The following is a 21840-nucleotide window of genomic DNA, read 5'->3' on the forward strand; positions in this document are numbered from 1 at the left end:
TGTACCTATGTACCAAAAAAATAACTATAAAACGAATAACTTTAACCTCTATTCCAAGCATTGTCTTTGGTTCGTTCTCGCCGATACACAATATTGCTCTTCCAGCAGCACAACCAATAATCAATGAAACGCATCTAATCGATTCGAGATCAGAAAACAAAGTGCAGGATTAATTGACCGGCTACCGGATATCCGTGGACCCTGTGACGCCAGACACCGTCCACCGTGCGAAAGGATCTGCCACCAACTTTGACAGCTTGAAATCCAGTTCCGGTAGCTCTAAAGCTGCCCTACCCCCATTGGAAGTAGCGTGTGTATGGGATTTACCGATTAAGGTTTCTAGCTCGATTCTGACCCCACTCGTGACCGTTTGTTTAATGGCACAGTTAGCATTTCGATTGGGTTTCTTATTTGATTTCTATCGGTAGATAATCGGGCTGGGCACGCAATAGCGCCCCATTGGTTAGCGGTCACTACCGAGTGACGCAAATCCGCATCAATAAATCGCACACTTGCCAAAGTCCACCGGAAAAAGCTGTCATGTTTTGTTGGCACGGGACAGTTGCTGCCACAGGGATTCAGCAGAAGCAGCAGTCTCAGTCTCAGTCCTCAAAGCGATAAATAATCATTCGATCGTAAACGGAAGATTACCGACGTGAAATAAAGTACCGGTCGGGTGGAGTGTCGAGCAGAAGAATGTGTGTCTTTAAGAAGTTTGGACGGACAGAGAAAACTTCCCCCCCGACAACGTGGAGCGGGATGGATTTTCCATCGAATTGACCACGCTATCGAGGATGTTGCGATGCGTTGTTTATGTGAATTGAATTGGCTTTTATTTTGGCTGTGCGGGAAGGAAGTGCCCATTGCACAATCCGGCCAGGGATTACTGTTAAGTGTACTGCTTAAAGTTCCTCTTCCTAGCCGGAGCAATAAAATGCATTTGGAGCTCGGTTTTGTTTCAACTAGTGGTAAGTCACCGTTGAGTATGATTATTTCCTATCCTGGCCAAACTTGCTACAAAAGAATTCGGTACGAGGCGTCCTTTTTTTGGTGGGCTTAACCCTGCCAAATCCCAACCAACTATTTATCGGATCCGGGGGTTGATTTTATTGTTTCACTCAGCCCTGTTGCTTGCGGGGGTTCAAGAGGAAGCCACAGCAGCCTAAAACCGAGTTTTTGAATGCGAAAAAGTGCACTCGGAAGCTCCTTTTTTTTGTTCAATTTTTGTCAAAGGTGTATTGTGGGGACTCTTCGCTTAAGAAATTGCTCCTGCTGGAAGCGCGTGCAGTGCAACTTTCCCATCAGTTGGTGTCGTTTTACGCAGTGAGACATGGAACACCTTCCCACAGGGTACGCGCATCATACGTGCCTTTGCTAGGATGACAGCACCGTGCAATGGGAGCAACAGAAAGCGAACCGGGGGGGAAAAGATATATCCTATCAGAAGATTTAAAAACCTTCCAACCGGAAACGGTAAACTTTTTCACTCGTATTCTTATCCTGACGCTGGAGTCTGCTTCTACTTTTTTCTCCCCCTACTTGTTCGCTTACCCTTATATGGTTTCGTTTCTTTTTTCTTTTTTTCAACCGTTTGAAACTTACCTTTAGGTTTGGGTTTCTTTTAGACAAGGCGTCTGCTGCTGCTGCTGCTGCTTCTGCCATCGATGGAGCCGGCTAGGAGTAAAAGAAAAGAACTACAAAAGATAAGCGTCTCGGGGTATTGCTTCTACGCCACGTGTGGGGAAGGTTCTAGTTACTTCTCTTAGTGCCTGCCTGCCGGTACGATGGTACCATGTAAAGGACACCCACTTCAAATCGCACTTCTGCCGGATCGTCTCTTGCCGTGCCGCCCTTGCAGCTCGGAAGATGAAATCGGAATCAGTTTCTTTGAAAATTGTTTCTTTCCGATTTTGGCATGCCCCGGCGGTACACCGATGCACCGGTATGGCGTGTCTCACACCCACCATGAGGTGCTTTTGAGCTACCGCAAATTGGAGGGAAAAATGGCGAGCGATTTCCTTACACCCTAGACTCCTTCGGTTTTCCACTTTTCCTTCGTCTTGGAGGTGTGAGTGCTTTTTTTGTCGCTTCCACGCCGGAAGCGGTATAGTTTTATCTCTTTTCGATTGCATTCCGAAGGATTTTGGAGGATTTGGATGAGTATGTGTGTGTGTGTGTTTGGTTCGTTTCTTATGGTAAGTATGCTTTGAATGGTTATTTTTACTTCAACATCCACTCCGTTGTTTATGCGTTTGGAGTACATTAAAATTTGCAGTACATCAATGTAAATCCACGTGTTATTTTTGGATAGGTAATTCGTTATTGAATAAAGTGCCGGAAAAAGGGCTTAACGAGGTACGTAATAAATACCTAAAATGTATTTTTAAACGAAAATAATTTGATTTATATTATTTATAGATATATTTAACTCTTTTAACTCGATATCTACGGCTGAAGGTTTCACTTCCTGTTGATTATTCAAATCATTTATTCCACCAATACAAGGCTCGCACTAATTCAAATCCTTCAATCCGGAAAGCTCCAGCAGGATCATGGCGGGATTGGAGTAATTGTTTTTAACTAAACGTACCGTATCACCAGCTCCAAAGCTGGTCCAAAACGGTGATCCGAATCTCCGAAGCGTCTAAATCTCCATTTTAATCCAATCTCACCCGGTTCTCCCAAGGCGTACCGAAGGGAATCAGGCTAATAATCCACCCACCAGGACGTCCAGTCTTTGAGAGGCTTAAATCCTCTGCAGTAATTCGTCCGTACCCGATGCGTATCGTTCCTGGTGCCGGTGGTGTAGTACCTTTGTGTTTTGCTGCAGCATCGTCAAAGGTGCATTCTGCTACAAAACCACAAGGTACACTTAACGGAGCGTACTTCCAGTTCCCGCTCTTGTTGCTGCCGAATGGTAGTGTTGGTCCGCTCCGTTCGGTTCCGTATCCTACGCAGGACAATGGCAGATTAGCATCATATCGATGGGAAAATTTGGTTAATTCCTAACTCGTACTCTATTGCCCGGGCATCGATTAGGAGCTCTTGGTGCAATTTAAACTGCGACATACCTTGTCTAGGTGCTTGTCTCTAATGCTTTAGCAACATGGTCTCTGACTGAGTGCAATAAAAGCACACAGAAGAAAAAAAAGGTGTCATGGTCTTGCTAAGAGCACTTTCATTGTTTTCTCTCTCTCTATCTCTCTTTGTCTCCTCAATCCATTTTCGACAGAGACCTTTGTTTAATTGGCACTATACGACCGAAAGCCTAAAATTATCCACACCCGGAGCTTCTACGCACAGGATGGATCCAGCGAAATCTCACCACGCTCGACTCGAAGGGTCCTACATCTACAGACAAAGCCTCTTACTCACGACACCTTCGCCGAGACTAGAGGGCTCTGACCCTAACCACAATATCTATAAACATTTTCCGAATTCGAGATTGACCAGTATCGTTCGTTTTAATCTGATGCTTCGCATTGTGATTGTGGGCTCGATGGTTGGCTGAGCGAGTCAAGCTCCAGCTTCAGGTGAGCTCAATTGTGTTTTGAAGCGACTAAGAGAGCGGCCAGGAGAGTGGGATTCTGGAGAAGAAATGAGACCAATCAAAGCTCAGTTCTGTCCCTGAAACCGAAACGAGCGGTAAGATGCGTATAATTATGCGGTTAGGGTGAAATATTAAACCTCGTACGATGTCCCTTTTTTGCTGGTTGGTCCGAACTCTAGAGTACGCCAGGACGTGAATGGAGAGCTCATGCTGCTGGAAAATGCGCTGAATGTAAACCGCAAGGGGAAAGAACGCTTTAGGCAGACAAAAAAAAAAGGCCAAGTAGACGAATCTCGGGGAACGATATCTGCTGATGTTACAGTTCTTTTTGCGGTTTATCTGCGCCAACTCACACACACACCGATCGTGTTGATTGTGGATTTTTGTCTGGCACGCTGTGCATGGAGCTTGTGCAAAACCTCGTGTGACATTGCCGGTTACTAATGCCATCGAATAATTGTCACTAATTGTGATCCGTTTGTTACTGGTGGATCGTTTTGGGATGGATTGGACAGTTGGCTGTAAACCTTCCTTCACGATGGTGAATAGTGTAGCAACAGTAAATGAATGCCTTGGAAAAGGGACATTTTGTAAATGTTAAATATCGGAGGAACGAGCCTAATGGTACATTGTTAATGGCTTTGGTCTTACTGACTTCAAGCAAATTTTGGGCGCATTTTTTGATGACCAAATACAACATTGTTTGAGCTTTCTCATAGAATATAATTGTGAGCTTGAGACACAGCATCTCTGATTTGTTACACAACTATATACAAATTCCACTTAGATAATTGATTCTACCTTAAGTTTGAAGCGATTAAGAAAGGTGTTTTAGAAAAAATGCAAATTGATCGGTTTAAAAGCATATTTCACTCAACTTAACAAATTCCTCACTAGCTGACTGCATTTTATAACCCAGAATAATTAAAAATCTCAACAATGTTCGATCCACGCATGACATCATCATTTTCGTATCAAGAGAATAATATTGCGTACTAAAACCACAAGTCCCACGCTCTCACTGCATCCCAACAACTGCATAATTAACCCTTAGATCCTAGCAGCTTCCCTGTGCCTGCTACTCTGTCAGGCATAAGAATCAAACCCATTCATCACCGGTTAGCTGGAACGATAAAACTGCGCGCAATGTGCGTGAACTGGTGAAGTTTTTTTCATTTCACAACAATTTACTCCTAAAAGCCTTCATGTGTGTGTAAGAGAGAGATTTTTTATCCCAAATACCCAATGTTTCGATCGGAGTTTAAACTGATTGCTCTATCAAAATGTTGGGCTCTGTTCCGTGCTGTTTCGTAGGCACATTTTGCCCATGTTTTCACCGTTTTTTGTGCTAAAGATTAATTTGTTGGGTAGGTAGCATTTTTGTGCTGCATTCGCTAAAGCCACCACTGCCTTGTTCCACCCGCACCGTGCGTGGGCTAACCCCATTGATAGCCCTTTGGCATGGGTTTTGGGTTTTGGTCTAGATTCATGGCGAGGGCTCAAAAATTGACCAACGTAATCGATGCCACTCGGGCAGCGCCGAACGCTACGCGGGCAGTTTATTATCCTTATTGCTACGCAGCTAATGCATAAAGCTTTGCCTGTCCCGCAGTACCATGGGGCCAGTGCAATGAATGAAAAAAGTAGTTCAAAATCCAGATTTCCTATCACGAACACAAGCGGCGCGCTACACAGCCATTTAAAGAACCACGCAGGCATGCACGGAGAATTGCATTAACAAGAAAGTCGGAAATGGGGTGGACATCGGGGCTTGGGGTTTGGCGAAACGAACAAACGCTACATTTTATTGGACAGATTTTCCAATTTTACGGATCAACGAGTTTTTTTACGCTTCCGCGCTCGCGCACCGGATGAAGTAGTTCGTTCCCGTTCGGTGTCCGGCTTTTTTCCCTGCAGAGAGGATGTGTGATGGGGAGAGAGGGTGTGCAGATCATCTCCCCCGGCTTTTTTCCGGTGCACGTTCGTTTCACGCGCGAGGATCATTGGATCGGGAGCTTCATTTAGCAGAAAATTATTTGCTGCAGCGATTGGGGGAGGATTTGAGGATGCGCTTTTTTTGCGTTTGTTTTAATGTCGCTTGAAGTATTAGAGCCGGAGGGTTGTGAGGCCGTTGTCAGGGAGTAAAGAGATCGATTATTATGTAGGAGGAATTATAAACTTTGGTTGGGAACGGATGAAGAAGGATTGAAGGATGACATTGTCTTTAATGGATTGAATTTCTGTTCGATAGTGTTCTCCTTTATAAAGGAGTTATTTTGATTTTTTTGCTATTGGGTAATTAAATGTTTTTAATAATTTAATGGGACATTTAAAAGCTGTTTTACTTATTTCAATTTATCTCGGACTTTTGCAGATAATTACGTGTAATAAGCAGAAAATGTCTTATAAGAATACATCTTGCATACCTCCAGGCGCAGAAGTAAAAGCATCGACGATATTTAAAAATCTACAACAATACTTCTCTTTGCTGTGTCGTTATAAATCCTCAAGACTGACTTCTTCTATTCAAGTCCATTTTCCGGACACTAATCGATTATCAAACAACAACCAAAAAAAATGCACAAAAAACCATCCCACACAAACAATGGGAATTGATTTATAGGTTGACCTTTTGTGGTTTGTGGTTATGTTTCGGTAAAATTTGGGACCATCTCCTTCCACCCCGTACACACAGTAGCATCGCTGGCCTCCATTCTAAGTAGCCATTTGCATGTTGAGCGTTTCGGGGGTGTATTTTTAAAAGTTTCCTTTTACGCTCAAGCATCAATCCTCGCAATGGGGAAGCTGAAAGTAGGCACGGGAACAGCAAAGTTCGCCCAAGGTCTGCGCGGGGAGCGGAAAAGTGGTTGTAAATTTTATGACACCTCCCGGGTGGTTTCACGTTCCAGTTTTGTTCGGTGTAACGGAAAAGGAAAAGTCACTGTTTGGCAAAGCGGAAAGCCAGGTAGGAAGCGACGAAGCAAATTGCAATCAATCGACTGACGGTGACCCTAAACGTGGGTGTGAGTGTGTTTCCCCAGTTTTACACCATTTCGAGCGTGGTGCAGCATTTGAAAAGAAGCAAAAATCTGACATACACACATATACGAGAACTCCGGAAAATAGGACGCCAGCAAAATGAAGCATTTGTTTACGGAAACGAGCCTTTCCACGTTATGTGTTCTGTACGCCCCTTGTTAGTGGGCCTGATTCGCCGTGCGTCCTGACAGCCTCCCGCCGGCGTTGCCCTGTTTCGGTTTAAAATTATTCAAATAATGTTTTTATTAGAACCTCCGTCCAGTGAAGGCGACCTACAATAAATGGGACCCAAACAGTGGCGAAGGCGAAGTTGCAAGAGAGAGAGAGAGAGAGAGAGAGAGAGAGAGAGAGAGAGAGAGAGAGAGAGAGGCAGAGAGCGAGAGCTCACAGGCAAGAAAAGTTAAACATGGAAATTCACGTACGACCAAACGGTGCACCGAAAATGGCAGGTTGGCCCTTAACACACACACACACACACACACACACACACACACACACACACACACAACTCCGTCGGGGAGCTTCTCCGGTTTCTTTCATGTGATTATGTGTGCTAACCGTGGCACCGTGGATCAGCCTCTGGAACTACACCTAGCCACGAACGGTCATACATCATACACGACGAAGGGGTAGTGGAAAGTACGACCCGAAGCGGAAGGAATGGTTGGTTTATGCAATCGCAAATTCAAACTAGACGGTCCAACAGTGAGAGAGAGTCGAAAAGGTGGCTGGGCTTGAGGGCCGGCGGCTAGAAACATTTTAATTTCAGATTCATATGTGAAAAGAAATGTTCTCAAATTTACGCCAGCCAGCCTGGACCAAAATGTTGCTCGTTTCGGTTCGGTGTTCGCTTCAAAGGGTTTCGCTTCCGTGTCGGTATGCCGGGCTCGGGATGGAGGAAAGTTAAACCGATGAGATATATTAACGGCTTGATATTGCAGGCTGTTGGTTTGTGCATGAGTGTGGGTGGGTGTGTCTTTTTGGATGCAATGCATATGCAGAAAATGTTCAAACAGGGCGATGATATGTTAGTTGAAAGCGTGAATGTTTGATTTAATGTGAGCGAGTAGTGGAATTAGAACGCGAGTTTTGAAATTCAAATGTCGATTGAAAAACGCCTAAAAGTATACAATTGTGTAGTTATATCTCATATTTTTTACAATAAGATCTGAGTTGATTAAAATAATGTAGTTGAAGCTTTAGGTATTGTAATTATTTAAAAGACTCTATAACTACTCTGCAGGATAAAAAAATAAGCTTTCATAAGCTATCAAGCAAGTAAAGTGATAATTTTGCATACCCTTAGGCGCTTCTTTCTTTTTAATCTTACTAACGCTAACATTGCATACTTCTAGGCGTAAACTTGTTTAATGTAATTAACTCAAATAAAGTATAGTGTTTGCGATGCTTTATCTACTAACAGCTGCTACTTTGGTACAACTGCAGTTTAAGATTCACTTTAGCGCACTGTTAATAAATCCCTCAGTACTTCGCTTATTACCATAATCAACTCAAAGGAACCCTTGGCTGAAAAGATACCATATGGCGGTGGATTTCAGTAAGGAACTATTTTCCCCAACACGGTAGCTTACATTTCTTGGGGAACAAAAAAGTACAACCAGTTCTTCGCCTTTCAACAGATTGCTTTCAACGCATCTCTTAACTATCTTTTCATCCCGTTTCGAGAGTTAATAGCATGACTGGCTTCATAATCGTCTTAGCAGCAGGGGGCCACCGTTGCATACTACCCACCCCACCCACGTACATGGTCACGCTCGAAAGTAGCACCGTATTCTTAAGTAGCTGTGTGCCATTCCTTCGGCAAGCGGCGAAATTATGCGCGAAAAGTCTTTAAAGTGTGCCCGGTTTTATTATTTTTAAATTCCCCTAGATTTAGCCATCAGTATGCAAAAATGGTGGAGTAAAAGATACAAAGAAGCCAACAGGGAAAGAGAGAGCAGAGGAAAAATAAAACAAATCCCAACATCAGCTTGCAAGACCTCGGCAGATCGGTATGCTGCGCTTGGTTCCGCTCCAGATACAGAGAACGAAGCAAAATACACACAAAAACACACACACAGAGCTTGAGGGCTTTTCACCTCGGCTTTGCCTTCATCCTTTAAATGACACTCATGGGCTAGCGCATCGTGTTTCTGGGGGACACGGAAACGAACCGGAGCGACCGGTGGGATAGAAAATGGAGGAAAAGTTTTCCTCCCGAAGCCTCACAACGCACGCACACAAAACAACCGGGCCCGAAGGTGGGGGGTAGCGAAACCTCAAGCAGTTGTTGGCTGGTTGGGTAAAAGACACAGTCACACAAAATAACAGCAAAAAAGCACGAGAGATGTACGTACACCCGATGCTCCAGCGGGCAAAACGGCACACAAGTATTCGTCACCAGTTGGGCGCGTTTGTGGCGAGCGAAAAGTTTCCCATCAACTGCTTCGGGGAAGGGGGCTTCAACTTCATTTAGCTCCGCCAGCTCGGTGGTGTCCGTGGTGTTGTGTTATTTCGCCTGCGGGAAAGAATTACGCGAGTGGCACGGCAGAACATGACACGACGTGGGGCGGAGTAGTTTGTTAGGGAGGGTCCGTAGAAGGACGCTTGAGGGGATTGATGCGAAATTATTCAACCAAAATCTCTCTCGTCATCATATCCTAACGACGAGTGTGCAGTACATTAGCGATGTCGTGGGTCGATGTCGGACGGTGACAGTTGGTCTAATGATGTCCAAACGAAATAAAAGGAAACGATGTAGTTTTGTTCTTCATTTGTTTTGTGGAGCAGTAATTTTGAATTAGTTTTGGATTGTTCAATTAAATACAGAATCAAAATACGCGATACTACGCGATACTAAAATCTTTGGAAGTAATATTTGCATTTATTTTAAGGTATATTCTTAAACATTTTTTGTAGATATTTAACGGTAACTTATTCAATAAAAGAGTGAAACATTTAGTAGCAATTTTACAACATTTAATCTTCTTCAAACGAACAGTTTTCGGAACATATCTTCCCAGCAGTATCATATCCCCTCAGCCCACAACCGACAAAAGATCACACCGGCTGTTCATGCTTTTCCCCTTTTGACTTTTCAATGATGAGAGAAGTTTTTCGGGGAGTTTTCTTACCTTTCTTGTGATATTTGTGGACACTCCGGGAAGCAGCCGGCAGCATGCTGGAAAGCCGAAACAAGTGAAAAGTTTTTAATAATATTTGCTAAAGTTTGGCTGGTTTTCTTGCACCGGGGGGTGGAGTTAGTACTATCGGAAGCTTCGTTGCAGATAGGATTTGACGCGACTAGAGGGGTTCGTCGTTTCGCACTGTTACCTTGAGTGTGATACCTTGGTTTTACGCCTCAGTATTTTTTTATTTGTTGGAGGGTCTTAAAATGCTTACGTAGGTAAGATTTTGAAGAGATTACGGGAAATAAAGTTATGGAGCAAGGGAAGCAAATTCGAACCAAGTTGAGCATTGGTTTTTGAGAAAAAGATTTCGAAGAAGATCAAGAAGAAATATGGCTCAGGCTTGCGTCCGATCGATTTGATGTTAAATATCTCTATCAAAATTGGCAGAGAGCAGTGATTGAATTAAAAAAAAAACAAACAATGGAATAAAACTTAAATTTCCTTTTGTAAATAGAAGTTTAGCTTGTAATTCTACCTTTTTTTACCATCGTTAAATAGCAATCGTTAACATAATTCGATGTAATAAAAAACCCACCGCAAGGAAAACTCTTCAACGCCTTCGGCAAATAAATTGCACCATTGCCAGATCGTGCCTGTGACCAATCAAAGCGGGCCAAAATAAAGCAATGAAAATTGTTTTTCGCGTACCCTGTCCCTTTGCAAATTATCCCAAGCGAAAAAAGGATGGACGGGGCAGAAAGAGGCCGATCCAAGCTCTCGCCTCAGTGACGAACAAAACGAGCTGCAACAGCTTCAAATTTGTCTGAAAACTTCACCCGGCACACTTCAACTGGCAAGAAAAGAAGAAAAAAAAAACAAGCAAAAAAGCGAGCTCGGGAAAAAGTTTTCATTATTTCAGCCTCTTAAGAAACCCCTGCCCGGGGTTCTTCCTTCTTCGCGGTGTATCGCGTGTTGCCTACCTTTAGGCGCGTACTTGAATTGCTTTTCTATCGCCGCGGTGTGATTTGCATCGTCGAAAGCTCACCAATCGGGGGAAAAGCGTTTACTAGCAGCAAATCGATAAATAGGACGAAGCAGAGGGGAGTCGGAAAAGAGCGGAGGGTATGAAAGGAAAGTTTCTGCCTTTCGATCGTTTCACCAATTTATTGCCGTTTTACCCGTTTTGCAATCGGAAACGGCAATCGGAAAACGGTCGATAAACGATAATGCGTCGTTCCGGTTCGGGGTTTGTGGGTGTGTGCGAATGTCAGTGTGTGCTGGAATGGTCAGGAAGCGGGCAGGTTAATTAGTGGACGCATGATTTAATTAACTGTGGCTGCGGGTGAGGGGGGGGGGGGGAGAGCGTTTGTACAAGTAACGCCATTTTGACCGAAACCAATTCTGACTACACTGGCCGCCAGGGGGCGAAAGGGGTGTGCGAATGAGGAGTACAAAAGTGGGCCGGAAATGAGCAATGACCTGTACGTCCGGTTTGCAAAATAATATTTCTCCCTTGGGGGGAAAAACCCCGGCGAAAATGTTATCGAATTTGCACTCACCTCGTCGTCGTCGGAGAGAGAGCGAGAGCGAGAGTCACGAGCGGCAAAACGGAAGGAAGTAAAAAATTATCCACTCCAGACAAGCGAAAAGCCTGTTGTTGTTCGCTAGCCGGAAGTTTTGGCCTTGGCCGCAAAGTGACCAACCCTTGGGTGGAGTGAGAGCGGTGGCAGACGACGCCGGTGCGGGGCAGGAAGGCAATTCATCATCATTTAATATTCATCGACTACCATCGCCCACGGCGTTAAAACGAGGCTGGCTGCGTCGTTCCGCCGCTAAAGAGCGTGGCAGCAGCAGCACTGCACCTTCTCTCCTCTCTTCTGCAGTGGTGGCGTGGAGGTGTCATTAAATGTATATTAAATAATTGAATTGAAAGGTACACTACGTGACCCAGATCGGTCCAGATCGGGTGTTGCAGGTCAATTGGGCATCAAATCGGGATGAGCTGGTTGGAAAAGGGTTAATTTGACTGGGCATTATTGGGCACTTCCTGCTTCGGGAAGGTACTACCTCCAGCCACGGCCAGGCAAACAACAGCTGGCAGGTGTATGGGTATTTGTGAAGCGTTTAAATGCCCCCCATCAATTATCGGTGATCGTCCCTGTTTGTGTACGATTTATGTTTATTTTGCCTCGGGTATTTTCCACCAGACAAAGTAAATATTTGCAAAAGCTGAAAAGGAAGCTGTAGAGAAGGCTCAAAATAAACAGTTTAGTTTACAATAAAATTGTTGTTTGAGATTGCATCAGAACATTTTAAAGCCAAAGAAAAATGTGTCTGTAAGGAGCCTTTTTGGATAAAAAATGGGAAGCAAAAAACAGGACGACACTAAATCAAACTCGTACACCGAACTATTGCACTGCAACACAGACAGACTGCGAGAGGCTTTATCGAACGGCCCCGGGCAAAGCACAAACTAAACCAAACCGGCACCTGGCGACTGGCCCTTCCTTTCTCCCTTCCAGAGCAGCAAGCCCACCGAAAACGGAGACACGATAAAGATAAAAATAAAATATATGAATATAAATAGATCTGTTCGTGTTCGGTTTAAATAAATTCGGTTTGCAACCGGTACAACGCGACACGCGGTGCGACTGTTGCACTGCTGTCGCATTGCTTGCGAGCTTTCCACGTAAGCGACATGCTGCATGTCGCGTAACATTTTCTGCTCCCCTCGATAGTGGTTCGCGTTCCGGCAATGTATTTGCCGACGCCGAACCCGAAGACGGTGGCCGCTGGTGAAAAAAGGGAAAACAAAAACCTCAGCCACACACACACACACACCACTCGATGGAAAACAGGCGCGGAAGGCGGTTGTTGCAGTTTTTCAGCCCGTCAAGCGAACGGACATTGCGCAGGTCCTGGCAATACCAAACACGGCTTGGGACTCCCACTCGCGCTTTCTGCCTAATGTAACGGGCGGGTGTTTACAAGGTGGAGCGTAGGGTGACGGTTAGCACTTGAGAAATAAACGAATTCTAAAGGACCCTTAGCTGAAGGTGCTTTTTTGATTAACAACCTGGTAATGTTAATAATATTTAACGTGCTGTTTTTTTTTCGTGTGGAGAGGTTGTGGAGTGAAGAAGGATGAAAGGACGATGAGGACGCATTTAATAATTGGAAAATATGCGAGAGCACATCGGCAGCAGCTAATCGGTTTCGTTACTGACTGAGCATTTGAGTTACTTAAAGGGTAAGAGGAAATATAAATGGGAATTAAAGCAATATTGATGGAATGAAAACGTATAACCAGTAATGAAAAGAAGTAGTTAGAATAGTTAGAAGAAATAAAAATCAGGAATTATCATGGAAAATGTATGTATGAAAATGTAAGAATAAAGAAGTCCTTTGTGATTAAAATAATAAAAAAAAAAAAATAATAAAAATGTTAATAAATGGAGCAAGAATGTTTTTGGAACAGTAAACGAGGACAAAAGAAAAAAAAGAACAAGTTTTGTACAATATTATAATCAAATGTGTTACTGGAAGTCTTCTTGATCAAAGCTTCATAAATGAAATAAAGTATTAATAAAGAGCTAAATCACTTTTACACCCATCGAAGCATCTTTTTCTGTTTCGTAATCTTCAAGTTGCCCGGAAAGGAAACGCCTTTCTACCCAGTCGCCTTTGCACATTTGGAACCGAAAGCCGAATGCCAATTGCAACAGCGGCAGCAGCTGCAATTGCACACATAGAAAAGAAAGCAAACGCATAATAGTCCCATCGCGCTGCAGTCGCGACGAGTAAGATGCATCCTGGGAAAGTCGTTCTTACTCCCAGCACAATAATTATATTATTACGGTTTTCAAGCACGAACGGTTCGTCGTCGTCGTCGTCGTGCTGGTTCGTTGGTGAATACGATAAGGAGAGCCCGATGGTGCTCCAATGTAGAAGAGGAGAGTGGTGTGCAGTGCAGGACAGGAGGACGTGTGGAGTCGTTCGAACCATTGGATTCGGGTCCTTGTTGGGGAAATGCTGTTGCTGAGCTCTCGATTGGTGAGTCCGAGCGAAGTCGTTGATGGTGAGTGACTTTTGAATTTGTATGTCTCTAAAACATAATTTTTTGTTTGCATTTTGTTGAAAACATGGTTTTCTATTGACCTTTAAATAAACGCTAATTATTATTTTCGTAAACGATATATTTGATGTCGTTCTTTCAAAATGTAATAAATCTTAAATTCCTATTAACCCAGCATCCAGACGGCACTCACGCGACGAACTCACTCGTTCGCACCAGCCACTCGGGTAAGGTATCCTGCTGGGAATACACGAGCGCACCATAGGCTAGGTCGGCTGGCCGTTTCCATTGGGGAGCAATCCGCGTTTTTGAAGGTCGGTCTCATCTGGAGCGGACACACGGAGGTGGAGCAAAACGGCGCTTTTTGTTGGCAGCGCACACACACGAGCAGCCAGTTGCAGTCACCGAAGCATTGCAAGGAAAGGACTAGCGACGACGACGACACGAACGCGTGTGTGTGTGTATGTGTACACCATGGTACGACACCGATCGGTAGACCGACCGGGGCCGCGCTAGGGCCGCCAGTTTATCGCGGTGTACCAGCGTGTAAAGACCTAGCCCATCGACCCATTAGTAACCCAGGGGCGTCGATGCTGTCAAGTGGCACTTGAAACCGATTAAAGCTTGCACCCGGGGGCGGTCAGAAAAGTGGCGACGAGCTAGAAGAAGAAGAAGAAGAATATCACTGCAACAAGATTGTCCTGAGGGAGGAAGCAGCCTTTGTACACTCGTAAAAAAGGCTTCCGTTAGTGTGTATGCGTGTGTATGTTTGTGGGTGAGAGTGTGCGCGAGTGAGTAAACGATCGTACAGGGGCACGCGACAGCAATACGATTCAGATCGTTGCTAAGAAAAGCTTAAAGTAATCGTTAGGATCCTTGAGTAGGTAAAATCCAACCGCGGACATCCCTTTGAAGAGCTTGACAGGACCAGCAAGACAGCAAACGATCGCAGGGTCGATTAAGTTGTAACCATTTTCCGTTCTCCAGTTTCTGCTTAGTTCCCAAATAATCCCCACACCCCGTCGCAACAGGGTTTGATGCTCACTTAAGTGTTTAGAAATGGTTGTGAACTAGTTGTTAAACCTTTCCCCGCATCGCAAGCAGACGCAGAGGAGTCACTTTATCCCCCTTAACCCACATCTACTCAAAGTTAGAGTTAGTCAGAGAGGCAAAACACCAGAAAACCCATCAACCAACAACGATTATAATCACCGATCGTAGTCGATCTTCATCTTCCCACAATAGACTCTAGTGTACAGCAATACAGAAGAAACACGAAAACCTTATGTGTGCGTGTGTTTGTGTGAATAAGTGTATAGTTGTGTTTGTGTGTGTGTGTGTGTGTTTGTGGAAACCTTTTAGGGAAGCAAATCTTCGCAGCAGTTTTTAATAGCCGCCGTTTAGTCCCTTAATCCTGCGTTAGTGCATTAACAGAGTCTACCTTTAGGCGCACAGAACACAGAAAAGGGCAATTGCATACTTTAACAGCCTCTCGCTTGGGGATTTGTCTATAGACTTCAAAAAAACCTAGGCTGTCTGTACATTTCCTTCCATTTCGAGTGCTTATCGCGGTGGTTGAGTGTTTGCAAGCGTGTGAGCGGCGTTTAATATCGCACATGAATTTGTACGGCACGTGTGGCGCTGTCATAATACTGTGTGCATCTGTCGTACCGCTGTAACAAGCTTCCTTCACCCCCCCCCCCCCCCCCCAAACGGCAGGCTCTTTTGCGCTAAAAGCGCAAAACAAGAAAACCCCAAGCCCCCCGCATTGTACCCTTGTGAACCTTCCGGGCCACGATAGCTAACACAATCTTCCGGTACCGGTCGTCGTCGTTGTGATACAGCTGGCACCGACGCTTCTTAGCTTGCTCAGCCAGACGGAAAAGGGGTGAAACACACTGCACAGTGCAAAGAACAAAGGCAAGCTGGTAAGAAGAAGAAAAAACAACGAACGGGGTAAACAATTGTCAAAGCAAAAGCTCACCCACTCGATGTTCTGGTTCAACATGTTCACTCGCTAAAATTATCAAAACAGCATCTCAAACCTCCGTGGAAGACGCGAGGTGCAAAAGGACACACTGCGTGCCTCAGTAGAGTAAAAAAAAAAGAGGACACAGCAACACAGCGTGCAAGGAGAGACACACACATACAAGGGGTAGCATGTTTTTCATTTCACCGCCTGCTCACGGGTGTGGAAAAACGACAGGCAACCTACGGCAGCAGCAGCAGCAGCAGCAGGAACAACGGTCGTGATTCCGGGGATTCCCTGTTCCGTCCTACCAGCTGGCGTGAACCCATCCTGTTTTTCGGGTGGGAGTTTTTCCAACACACTCGCACACACACACGCGCGCGTGGAAAAATGTGTCCCAACGCAGACAGGCGTGAAAAGCACCGGGCAAGGGATGCTCTCGATGTCGTGCTCGAGGTGGCATAGAGCGGGTGACTTGTTGGGAGTGGAAAAAAAGGGAACGCAATAGAGCCGACGTATTTGCTCCCGCTACAGGACGCCTTTCTAATCGGGTAAAATATCTCCCGGCTTCCCGGCAGCCGCCAGTGCGCTAGGTCAAACGAGCATAACCTTTACCGGGAGTTGCACTGCACACTACACACTACGTGTGCCGTTCGGCGCATTCAGCTTACCCAACGCTGCCAACGCTGAACTTTGGACCGTTTTGGACCAGCGCGTTAAACACGTAATAATTTTCTTGGACGCGCAGGCGGACGTCTTTTCAGTGCAGAACGGTGTGAAGCACGTGCCGATAGATCCGTAGCAAGAAGTCAAGCCCTCGGGGCGGCACCAGGCACACTCGCTCTTGGAGCTTCGAACCTTTGCAGACGAACGGTAGCAGTCGTGCTGCTACGTGCTAGATCGGCAGCCGGACGGCAGGGAGAGGGAGTAAAAAACACCAATTTTTGGGGCAAAGGAAGGAAGCGTTTCCCGCACACTTGTGAAGTGAAAATTGCAGTGAAGTGGAAAACGGTGTCCACCGTCCGCAGCAAGACGCGGTCAAGTGCGAGCGCCAGAAGCCAGTGGCAAAACAGTGTGAAGTCAAGAGGATAGACGGCCTGCGTGAAGTGTCGTTGTTGGTTGAAGCACCTTTCCCCGCAAAGGTGGTACCAGAACGGACTGTTTTCCTTCTTCGTTGCATCGCGTTCGCTCGCTCGGAAGGTAAGTGATATTGGGATCTTCCCTGCGCTTCTTTTTTTGTTTGTGCTCGCCCAAAACGACACCCAAGTATACACCCGAGAAGGTGTCCCAAAGTTGATTCGTTTTTCATTTGGTGCTGTTTTTTTTCTTCTAGTTGCAAAGTTTTTTTTATCCATTTTCCCACTTCTTTTTTTGCTGTCCCCGAGTTTTGGGTTAACTCCGTACAAGTAGGGTGCAGAGTAAACACAGCATCGCCGGAATGGGAGAGGGAGGATAAAATTAGGTGACAGAGCTGTTGGATTTTCCACGCTGCACAGTGTGATTTGTTGGTGTCGCTCTTCGCTTCGGTTCGCCCTACCGGAATGAGGGATTTCCGGGATTTGATAGAAGGTTTATTGGAGTCATTTCGAAGCTTGCTTTCTTTCGCTTTCGCCCTCTCGTGTTCCGTGCGTTTGGTTTGGGGGGATCAAAGTTGATTCTGTTTATCTAGTCGCTGGCGGTGTCTCATGGCGAGGATTTCTGTGCAAACATAAAGATACTTAGAAGCTCTTGTAGTGGATCTCGTTTGCGATAATCTGCCTCTGTTTGGTGTGTATGTGAGTGTTTGACAATGTTGCAAACGGGATTGAATGGTAATTTAAGGTACTTTTAAAAGCTTTATTAGATTGCTTCGCGAGTGTAGTACAACACACCACAACAATCGTTTGTTGTGTTGATTGAATGACCTAATGACTGAAGAGTATTAATTTAACTACTTTGAATGTTTAAAACTCATTCATTTTAAAAAAAGTTTCTTATTGGAAATGTTATTTTAAAAGAAATTAATCCAATTTAGGAGATTACGTGATGAATTTTAGAGACAAGAAAAGTTCTTGACATCAAAAAAGTAGAAATTAATCCAAATTTTCATCCAAATTTCAACCTTTTTAAAGAATATTCCATTTTAATTTCAAGTATCATCCTACCTCCAGCCCAAACATCGGCACAACACGTCACTACACCCAGTGGTGCACTTGGAGATAATTAAAATTTTCGGTCACGAACATTTGCAGAGGAAAAATTGGAAAACCTCTACTTCGGACCGAGCAACTATTCCTACACCCTGCAAAATACATCTCCTCTTATAAAAAAAGAGGAACTCCGAGGACACTGTCTGTTTCCGTTTGTTCATTTTGAACGTTCGACTGTGCTGCTGCTTTGTGTGAGTGTGTGTGCTTGATCGTATCTCAACTGACCAAGCTTTTTCATACCCTTAAAAACTGCTGAAAACTGTCTGACACCGATAAAGAGGCGGAAAAATTAGTTCCCTTCTCTTTCGGTGTCTCTGGGTGTGTGTGTGTCCAAGTCTGCCGCATGTCACTCATGGATGCACTTTCACCGCAATCGAAACAAAGTCTGACTCCCCCTACCGTCCTTCCTCAACACACCCAATGCTCTGGCCCTTGCACGTTTCCGGTTTGAAACTGTTGAAGTTCACTTTTTCCGGTGGGTTTTTCGGTGGTTCCAACCGAGCTTGTCACAGCCCTGCCACCCTCGAGATTGCAATTGCACCACCAGCAATGTCTCGTTGTTCGCTGCGCGTGACTAGCATAGGAGTAGGCTCTTCTTCTCGTGTCATTGTTTTTTGTTTTCGCTGTTGCCACTGCTGCTGCTGTTGACTGGTGTTTGCTTCCTGCACAACGTTCCTACGGCCTAGTTTGACATGGTTTTACTGCTGACGGTGATAATTGTTCACCGCTTATACCACTTTTGCTGATTTTCGAGCCGGCGCTCTCACCCAAGCCGACCGACACCGATGGTGGTGACGACGATAATCATGCCGATGGTGCTGATGATAATGATGATGACAAATGGGGTTCGTAGTTTTGGATAGATTGTGAAGGGGGAGCTGATGAGAGTGTCGGACGATCGAATAAGTTACTTGAAGAGGCTTGCTGCTGGGGCCTAATAGTTGAAATGTTTTTCAAAATGAGCTGAAAAGCATTGTTATCAGTTTCAGTTATATCAAAAGGAGTGTTTGAACTAAATCTGTGACTGAAAGTGTTCAAAAGGCTTATTAAACGACTATTTTTAGAAACTGCTAAGAGCTTTAGATCAAGCAACCAATGGTTATTCTTCCTGTGAGCCTTCCATACATTAGTTTTACTTAAGCGAAGTCTTAAAAAAACAGAAGTGAAAATCAGTTCATAATGACACATGACACATTTATTGGAATATTGTTGGTACTTGGATATCAATTAAGATCGGTTCAGCAAATTATTAATACAATTTTAGTGCAATCCAATAAAATTAATACATCTCTTGTAAATTATTTTCAAAAACTCAACTTATTTTGGTTGGGAATTTTGTTTTGTTTTCGTAATGTATGAATAATATGATGTGAACTCTTATAAACTTCAGAATCCATCACATAAAGTCAGTAGGTCCTAATTCTGATATAAAGCTGCTGCTCTTGTTTATGAAGCTTAATAAGAGATCCTTTGCTTAGGCGGATCGGTGGTCTATTGTATATCTGCGCTGGCTTCTACAAGGCCTGACGTTTGATCAATTCCCAGCAGAAAACTCGTGATCCTCCGTTAGCAGTGATTTGTTTTGCTGAATGCGTAGTGTAAATAAGTCAAACATAGAGAATCCTTATATTATAGATAATCATTTCTATGTTTAGAACTTACCTCAAGAAAGTCATTCTTAATTAAACACAATATGGGTTTGAATGGCATCCGACAGCTGTAAACCATGAACTTTGAAATAATACTAATATCGAGTCTATAATTCCTATAAAGACACCTTATCCATGCATTTTCCTTCAAGCGTAGTACATCTTCATAGTGATTAAGCCCAACAAAGACCCATAAACAATAGCGCTCACTAGCTCGGGACGTAAATTGGAAAATCCCCTTAAGCTCTCCCCAGCTGCAAGCTCTCGAAACAAACGCCAAAAACACCCGATAACAATGATTTAAATCGCGTCAAACAGCAGTGATAAAATCAAAAGTTGTCCAAGTTGAGCAGTGGAGAAAAGTTCGTCTCCTGTTCTGCGCGCTGAAACAAAATAATCCTTAAAGAAAGCACACAAAACCACTTCACCGGATTTGTGGTGACGAAAAGAAAAAAATACGCTTCTATCTCTTTCTACCAGCAAAAGCACAGAAATCACTTTTTCACCGACTTCCGGACAACGGTGCACACGCTCCGGATGGGAGCTGCCTTGGCTTCGCGCAAGGAGCAAAAATAACTTAATTAAAAGACACGCGAACAGACAGGGACGGCACAGTTGGTCGCCTGAAGGCGTGTCACCACTAGCGAAGGCATCCTCTGGCCAACACTAGTCCTCACACCGGTGGTTTACCATTTGTGCCATTCTTGGCAGCCCTTTGGCAGCCTCCCGTTTCCGCTCCGTTCCAGTTTTCCGCTCCAGTGGCCAGTGGTTCCGGATTGCATCCAGTTTCTTCCGTTCAGTTCTTCTCAGTGTGTGTGACAAAAACCTTCTGCTTTGGCTTTCTTTCGGGTTGATTTTCGTTCGCCTTTTTCTTTCCTTTTCCTTTTCCTTTTGCAACCGTCACACAAATTAAGCTACCGACAAACTGCATTGTACTGCACCGGTTCTGGCTTTTGTGTGGGGCAGAAATTCAATAATTATGCCAAACGGAAGGAAAAAGTTTTCCACCTCCACTTCGTTGCGTGCTCCTCTTCAAGCCAGTTCCTTCCGGATGGCGATGGACTGGAGTGCAATTTTTCTTGGTCACCGTGTTGAGAGAAGCGCCTTTTTTCATTCCGTTCTGTCCCTTTCGACGGCAAACGTGCGAGGGAAGAGTAGCAGAGTGTTAAATCAACCCACAGTACAGCTCGCGGGCAATTCTTATTTCCCTTGCAAATTTTGTATCCCTTTTTGGGGAGGTTTTTGAGTATGTGTGTGTGTAGGGTGGGTGCCAGTGCGAGCGAGGTTAGTATGCAGCAACGTTGCTGCGGTGTTGAAATTGTCGTTTTCGTCCTTGATTGGCCGGTGGACTCGTACTTCCGCACCAGTAAGGAAGGAAGGATACAGAGTGGAAAATCTTTTTTCCGGGTTTTGCAAGTAGGGCTTCGCTGGTAGAGCTGATGAAGTCGGCTGCGAAGTTCCAGCGTTTAAAAATGCCTTTCCTTCCTGGCGTAAGAGCTTTGCGCTTTTGCACACGCGGTGTACGCGGCGCAAGATTGAAGCGTTGCAGCATATCGCATGACTAATCGGATACTTTGAATGGCTGAGAGAGCTTAAATTGGATTTGAGTTTTGGCTTGAAAGCATATTTTGTGATTGTTGATTAATAGTTTACATGCAGGATGGAAGAAAGGTATCTTGATTGAATATAACTTTCAATACTTGCATAAGTTCACTACTTCTATAAATCACAGCAAAGCAATTTTTTGCATACATTCTTTCTCCAAACGCATCTGGCGTCCGAAAATATATTCCTTGTCACAAATATCCATTTCCCGACACCGGTCCGAGGACTTCTCCTTCTGCAAGTGATTTTGCATAAATGAATGAGCGAATGAGTCCGGAACGGAAAGCAGATGCCTAGCAGCGAAGCAGAGCTCTCGCTGTCGCTTGCGATGCCGGGGAAGAAGAAGAAAAAAAGAATGCTACTCCACCGTCAGCAATTGCAAATGAAAATGAGAAGGCAAATGAACGGTAAATATGAATGCATCGTTTCCCTGTGAAGCATTTGAATTTCTTCATAGTGAGAGCGATAAACGTGAACGGAAAAAGGGAAGTGCAAAGACAAGAACAGCGAGCTTATCCTTTTTTTTTGCAGGACGAACTGCTTGCTGGTGCACGGTGAAATGGATTCGATTTTGTGACAATTTGTTAGACGGAAACCGTGCAGCCAGTACGTACCAGCCAGCTGTCGAGCTCG

At 44.6% G+C, this 21840-nt stretch overlaps 1 protein-coding gene across 4 annotated transcripts in view; it reads left to right on the forward strand.

The window, feature by feature from the left end:
- The first annotated feature begins 15583 nt into the window (after positions 1–15583).
- Positions 15584–21840, forward strand: part of LOC1269465 (teneurin-m) — a 515515-nt gene continuing 509258 nt past the window's right edge. The window contains exon 1 of one of the 4 annotated variants that reach the window (XM_061655799.1): positions 15584–16964. The gene's annotated coding sequence lies outside the window, so the exon portion shown is untranslated. The remainder of the gene's footprint in view (positions 16965–21840) is intronic. The other 3 variants (XM_061655800.1, XM_061655805.1, XM_061655806.1) reach the window with 3 other exon arrangements.

The sequence above is a fragment of the Anopheles gambiae genome, chromosome 3 (genome assembly GCF_943734735.2).
Source record: "Anopheles gambiae chromosome 3, idAnoGambNW_F1_1, whole genome shotgun sequence".
In the NCBI taxonomy this organism is placed as follows: domain Eukaryota; kingdom Metazoa; phylum Arthropoda; class Insecta; order Diptera; family Culicidae; genus Anopheles; species Anopheles gambiae.